This window comes from Tupaia chinensis, unplaced genomic scaffold, assembly GCF_000334495.1.
Source record: "Tupaia chinensis unplaced genomic scaffold, TupChi_1.0 Scaffold000255_1, whole genome shotgun sequence".
Lineage (NCBI taxonomy): Eukaryota > Metazoa > Chordata > Mammalia > Scandentia > Tupaiidae > Tupaia > Tupaia belangeri.
The window spans coordinates 1,401,650-1,408,324 of record NW_006159735.1 but is presented as its reverse complement, the minus strand read 5'-3'; positions in this window follow the sequence as shown (position 1 = coordinate 1,408,324).

The window sequence follows — 6,675 nt, the reverse complement described above, 5'->3', positions numbered from 1 at the left end:
GTTCCCCTGCTGTGGCTTATCTTTGTTTTTTGTTTGTTTGTTTTTAAATATTTATTTATTTATTTAAGTCCATTTGTTATCATTATTGTTTTTTAATTTGACCAGAGAGAGACAAAGAGAGAGGGAGAAGGAAAGCAAGAAAGCAAGTCGCCAGGTCCAGGACTTGAACCGTGGTCGGCCATGTGGGAAACCGTGGTCGGCCATGTGGGAATCCAGCACCTTTAACCACCATACCACTTGCCGGCCCTGTTTCTTTGTTTTTATGTTTCTTTTCTTTTTTTTGAGAGACTTATTATAAGGCACATGTGCTCACATGCAGAGACAGAGAGAGAGAGACAGAGAAATAGCAAGAAATCACCCCTCCCCCCCAGGGGAAGGGCCACGCCACAATCTTTTCTCCATTCTCTTTTCAGGATTTTGGGCACACTCGCACACGTGCCTAGCGTAAGTTTTAAGCCACCATGTCCAGGACTCAAACCATGGCCAACTACATGGGAGTCCAATGATGAAACCTTTACGCCATCTGCTGGTCCCTGCTGTGACTTATCTTTGACTTAGAGATGCTCAAGGCTTATCTTTGACTCCAAGATGCTGAGGGCCTCTGATAGCACTTTGCAAAACTGTTTTCAAGATCTTTCTTTTGTGAAGACCATTTCTTCCCTGAGGATACAAACATCCTCAGCTAGATGAGAATGGGGTGTCTGGGGGCCTGTCCCTGAGAATGTGAAAGCCAAAAGCCTGTGTTCTTAGACTCCGCCATCAAAGAGAGATGGAAGCCTAGGGATTAGTGAAGGTCAAGCCAAGGCAAGCTGAAAGCTCTCCCCAGCCCTCGCCACCTGCTAGGTCCCTGCATCCCGTGACTCAGGTACTGGTCTCGACAGGGGGATGGTGGAGAGACGATGGTTCCTGCAGACCAACTCCCATCCGTGAGTGTGGGGGGAAGACCCACTATTCTTTCTTTAGAGACCACCCTCAGCTCCGGCCTGAGAGGAGAGCTGAGGTGATTTCTGCTGGCAGAGATGAGGAATCCAGTCCATGCCGCAGTCCAGCGGTACTGAAAGGCCTGCTCCTTCTGGCTGCCTGAGTACACCTGTGCTGTCTCCGTGATCTAACCGCTAGGTTTTTCCCGTGGAAACGGCATCCTTGAGTGATTTATAACAGTAAATGCCCGTGATGCCGTTCTTTCACCTTTGCATAGCCTGACTCAACTTTTTTTGTTTGTTTGTTTTTGGGTTTGTTTGTTTGTTTTGGCTATAAAGCCTATGTACTCACCAGAGATAGGAAGCAGGAAGTGAGAAAGTAACTCCCAAGGGAACAACCATGCCACAATCTCTTCTCTGCTCTCATCTTGGGATTTTGGGTATGCGTACACACGCTCCCAGCATGTTTTTCAAACTCCAGGTCCAGACTCAAACTGCTTAGTTGTTCATGTAAGATCCAGCCTCCTTAACCTCCATACCATCTGCTGGTCCCTCTCCTGTCAACTTTTAAACCTCATTTTTATGCCTGATCTGATTTACTCCTCTCTACAGCCCTGTAGAGGTAGGTTCAGTTAACCTCAGAGAGTAGAAGTTCTGGAAAGTTTCAGACACCAGCTCTTGGATACCAGTGTTCCTTGTGTTGATTTCAGCTGCTTCAAGTCTGTATTGGGGTGCCAGGAAGGAGGGGAAACTAGAAAACCCATTGTATTTTTAACTTTTCTTGTTAGTGACAAAGGCAGATTTACTTGTTTTCTAACGCCCTGCTGTAAGAGCTTTACCTTCATCCTAAGGAGGACTCTCATTAGCTCCGCTTGTCAGAATCAGCCGTGAGAGCCTCACCAGGAAGGTGAAGAAATGTGAGGCAGATGACAGGCCTGCTTTGAATGGCAGTCATCTCAGGAGTGCTGTTCAGAGGTCCTATCTCTCTGGAGGACATCCTGAGCTGTACACTTGGGCCTGCCCTTTTCGATGCTGGAAATGAGGAGTCGAAAGGAGAATGGCATTGGAGGCGGGCTGATCAGGTTGCCCAGTGGCAGATTTGAGAGAGAGAATGAATTCTTTATGACTCAGAGTCCAAACATTCCAGCAGGCTAGAGCAATAGAATGAACCCAACAGGATGGCGTTTTCAGAGGATACCTGCGAAGACCTGGCTTGGCAGCAAAATACATGGTGTAGAGGTGAGACAGCTATCAGAAATTTTAAAATCTACATTTTTTAATTTAGATTTTAAATTTGCAGCTGCTCTAGTTGCATTAATAGGAGAAATGTCCAGAAAAGATAGATAGGAACTGGTCAGATGCCCTCTGAGATACCCGCCCTCCTGAGTTTCACAGTTTGTGAAGACTGGTAGGAGCCAAAGAGAGGGAGATGAGGAGAACAGCAAAAACGATGTTTTGTGAAGAATGGTTTAAAATTACTTCTGGGGGGAGGGGCAGGTGGCATGGTGGTTAAGGGCGCTGGACTCCCCAACATGGTCAACCATGTTTCAAGTCCCAGACCTGGCAGCTTGCTTTCTCACTTTCTCACTCTCTCCCTCCTTATCTGGTCAAAATAAGTAAATAAAGTTAAATAAAATAATTCTTTAGAAAAAATAAAAGACTTCTGGAGGCTGGCAGGTAGTTATAGTGGTTAATGCACTGGACTCCCACATGGTTGACCACAGTTCAAGTCCTGGACTTGGTGGTTTTCTCTCTCTGCCTGTCTCTCTCTAGTGAAATTGAAGAATACAATAATACATAAAATTAAATTAATAATTCTTTTTTAGGGGGTGGGGGGTGTTCAGAGGGTGTTTAGCCTGAAGAAAGATTTCTGGGAACAAATATTTGGCAAGGTGTCACATGAAGGGGGGTTAGACTGGTTCATGATGGCCTCCCCATGAACTGGAGGGCCTGGAATGTGATTAATGTGTGGGCATCACACAGAAACTCAGCATAGGGGAGAACTCTTCAACAGCGGGTGTTGGCCAACCTGGTGTGCATCACCATGGGTGCACCACCACAAGCGGGGCCTGCAGTAGAGTTGCCACACCTGCCAGCCCCTTGCCAAGAGTGCTGGGATGGCCCCTGCATCTGTCAAGAAGCAGACCAACAGGGATGAATGGAATGGTTACCTGTGAGCTTTCTTCTTTTGCCTATTGAATTTGTTTCTCAGTCCCAACTTCAAGGTCAAAGACCTGGGTTCCTGGAGGACTGATGACCCCATGGATGATAATGGCACCGCATCAGGGATTAGACGGTCTGCAACAGCCCCACGTGTAAATAGCTAGTGGAGCCTGCCTGATATGAGTGTGTATTTTGTTGTTTTCAGGATTTGAATTTGTTTTCTTGTTTTTTTGTTTGTTTGTTTAAGTTTGTTATGGGTACATGTGCTCAATGAGAGCGAGAGAGAGAAAGAGAGACAGAAGAAAAGTGAGAAAGCACTCCTCGGGGGATGGCCATGTCACAATCCCATCTCCTCCATCCTCCTCTCAGGATTTTGGGCATGTATGCTCATGTGCTCTGCCATGTTTTTTTTGTTTTAGGTTTTTTGGGGGGTTTTTTTTGGGTTTTTTTGGAGAGGTTTTTGCTATAGGGTGTGTGCACTCACCGGAAAAACAGAGAGAGACAGAGAGACAGAAAGTGAGAAATCACCCCCCAGGGGGGATGGCCAGATCGCAATCCCTTCTCCTCCATTCTCCTCTTGGGATCTTGGGCACGCACGCACACGTGCCCGATGTGAGTTTAAGCCACCGGGTCCAGGAGTTGAACCGCGGTCGACTACATGGGAGTCCAGTGACATAGCCACTACAGTAACTGCTAGTCCCTCTGCCATGTTATTTAAGCTGCTCAGTCCAAGACTCAGATCGCACCATCATCCATGTTGGATCTAACTGCCTTTACCACCATGCCAGCAGCTGACACTTAACCGATATTAACGTGCAGTTCAGTGGCATAAAGTACATTCACACTGTGTGCAATCATTGTCACCATCCATCTCCAAAATTCATCTCACAAAACTGAAGCTCTGTACCCTTTAAACAATAATTCCCCATTTCCCTTCCCTGCCCTACACCAGCCTTTGACAACTACCATTCTTTCTATGAAAGTGACTATTCTAGGTGGGGGCCAGTAGGTGGCATGGTGAAGATGCTAGACTCCCACATGGCCAATCACAACTTAAGTCCCAGACCTGGCAGCTTGCTTTCTTGTTTTCCTTCTCTCTCTCTCTCTCTCTCTCTCTCGTCAATTAAAAAGTAATAATAAATAAAATTAAATGAATATTTATTAAAAGTGGCTCTTCTAGGGACCAGCAGATGGCATAATGGTTACATTGCTAGACTCCCGCATGGCCAACTGCATACACATGCATGCCCAAAATCCCAAGAGGAGAATGGAGGAGAAGGGATTGCAGTGTGGCCATCCCCTCTGGGAGGGTGATTTCACATTTTCTGACCCTCTGTCTCTCCAGCAAGTACATCTGCCCTATACCAAAATCTCTCTTTAAAAAAAAGAAAGCAAGTGACTATTCAAGGTGCCTCAAATAAGTGGGATCATACTGTGTTTGTCTTTTTCTGTCTGTGTTGTAGCCTGTATCAGATTTTCTTTGCTTTTTAAGGCTGAATAATATTCTATTATATGTATACATAATTTGTTTATCTGGCTATCAGTGGATAGATACTGGATTGCTTCCATCTTTTGGCTGCTGTGAATAATGCTACTATGAACATGAGAGTAAAATATCTCTTTGAGACCCTCCTTCTGGGGTATTTATCCAAAAGTAGAATTACTAGGTCATATGATTATTCTGTATTATTTTTGTTTTATGCTGTAGGGTGTAGGCGTTCACTATCGATAGAGAGTGAGAAATGACCCCCAGGTGGGATGGCCACACCACAGTCCCTTCTCCTCTATTCTTCTCTTGGGATTTTTGGCATAAACACACATATGCCCAGTATGTCTTTCAAGCTGCTACATCCAGAACTCAAACACAGAGTCGGCCATGTGGCATCCATCATCTTACCAAACACACTTTACTACCCCATGCCATCCACTGGCCCGGTAATTCTATGTTTAATCTTTTGAGAACCTGCCATACTGTTTTCCACTGCAGCTGCCCCATTTTACCTGCTAACTAACAGTACATAAGGGTTCCAGTTTCTCTGCATCCTCATTGAAACTTGTTCTTTTCCATTTGTTTGTTTCTTTGTTTTTGATAGCCATCCTAGGTATGAAGTGGTATCTCACTGCAGCTTTGATCTGCAGTTCCCTAATGACTAAAGATGTAGAACTCTCTCTAGCCATTTGTATCTCCTCTTCAGAGAAATTTCTGTTCAAACCTTCTGCCCGTTTTTTAATTGGGCTGAGCCTGCCTGGTTTAGTAGGAAGAGTTACAGTTCTAAACTTTCTGTTCCTCAGAAGGTAGAGTGGTATAACTATGGCATCTTATTATCTTAAACCACCTGTTGGCTGAGTCCTTAGGCCACTACTTATTATGCGGGCACCTGAGGTGAGTAGAGAGGACAGGGCTGAAAGAGGCAGGGTCCAGTGCTCCAGAAGGGCCATATTGTTCTGGGAGAGCTAGACCATGGGGTGCTGTCCCCACCTTTGTCCTCCAGGTCATCTTGGAACTCTCAGCAAAGATACCAGGAAAGCTGTTCTTGGGAAAGCTGTTCTCATCTGTTTCTGGAAAGTCTCAGGCTCCCAGGCCGCAGGTCCTGCTCTTTCATCTCTGTTTCTCCTGAGTATTGCAACATCCAGCAGGCCTCTACTTGACAATCCCCGGGGTGGGAAAAATGTGCCCAGGGGCCCTTGACCCACTGCCGTAGGGTCTTGGGAGCGGGCTCTCTCTGACTAAAACTCATGAATGACTGAGCCAGGAGTCCTGGACACTTGCTTGAGCAGGGCTGCTCAAGTGGGTAGTCAGCTCACACCCCCTTGTCCTCCCTGACCCCATTCCAAAGAAAAGGAATGGTAGAAACTAGTTCTGCTTGGCCAGTCAGCACAGCTCCTTCCCATGGAGAAACTGATGAATTCGCCTGAATTCTGGGAAGAAACAATGTACGAGAGAGGAAAGAAGCCAAGAACCTAGAGGTCCAAAGGTGTATTCTCCCTGAGTAATTCTCCTGTGCGAGACTCTCTCTCTCTCTGTGGCTTTGGTAATGTTGTCAAGCTGTGGGAGGAACTGTCCCGACAGGAGATGGCCTTCGGAAGGCCAGAAGAACTGCCTACCTCACATGTACATGATTTGAGGTGATGCTGTCTCCCCAGTCTAAGCTCTCCACAGAGTCATGCTTCCGAGTCTTGGGAAGCTCCTAGAGGTTTGTGTTTCGGCATACCCCCTTAGCCAGGGGTTAATAGCCAGGTTTTACAAAGGCATGATGAAACACAGGTGAGGTCCCTGAAGGTAAAGATGCCCCAAACAGGGAACCAGCAGTTGGCGTAGTGGCTATGTCGCTGGACTCCCACGTAGTCGACAGCGGTTCGTGTCCCGGACCCGGTGGCATAAAACTCACGCTGGGCGCGTGTGCGTGCGTGCCCAAGATCCCGGGAGGAGAATGGAGGAGAAGGGATTGCGGCATGACCATCCCCCCTGGGGGGGTGATTTCTCGCTGTCTGTCTCTATGTCTCTCTCTGTCTGTCTGGCGAGCGCACGCGCCCTATAGTAAAAAAAAAAAAAAAAAAAAAAACCCCACAAAAAAAAAAAAACCCCCAAACC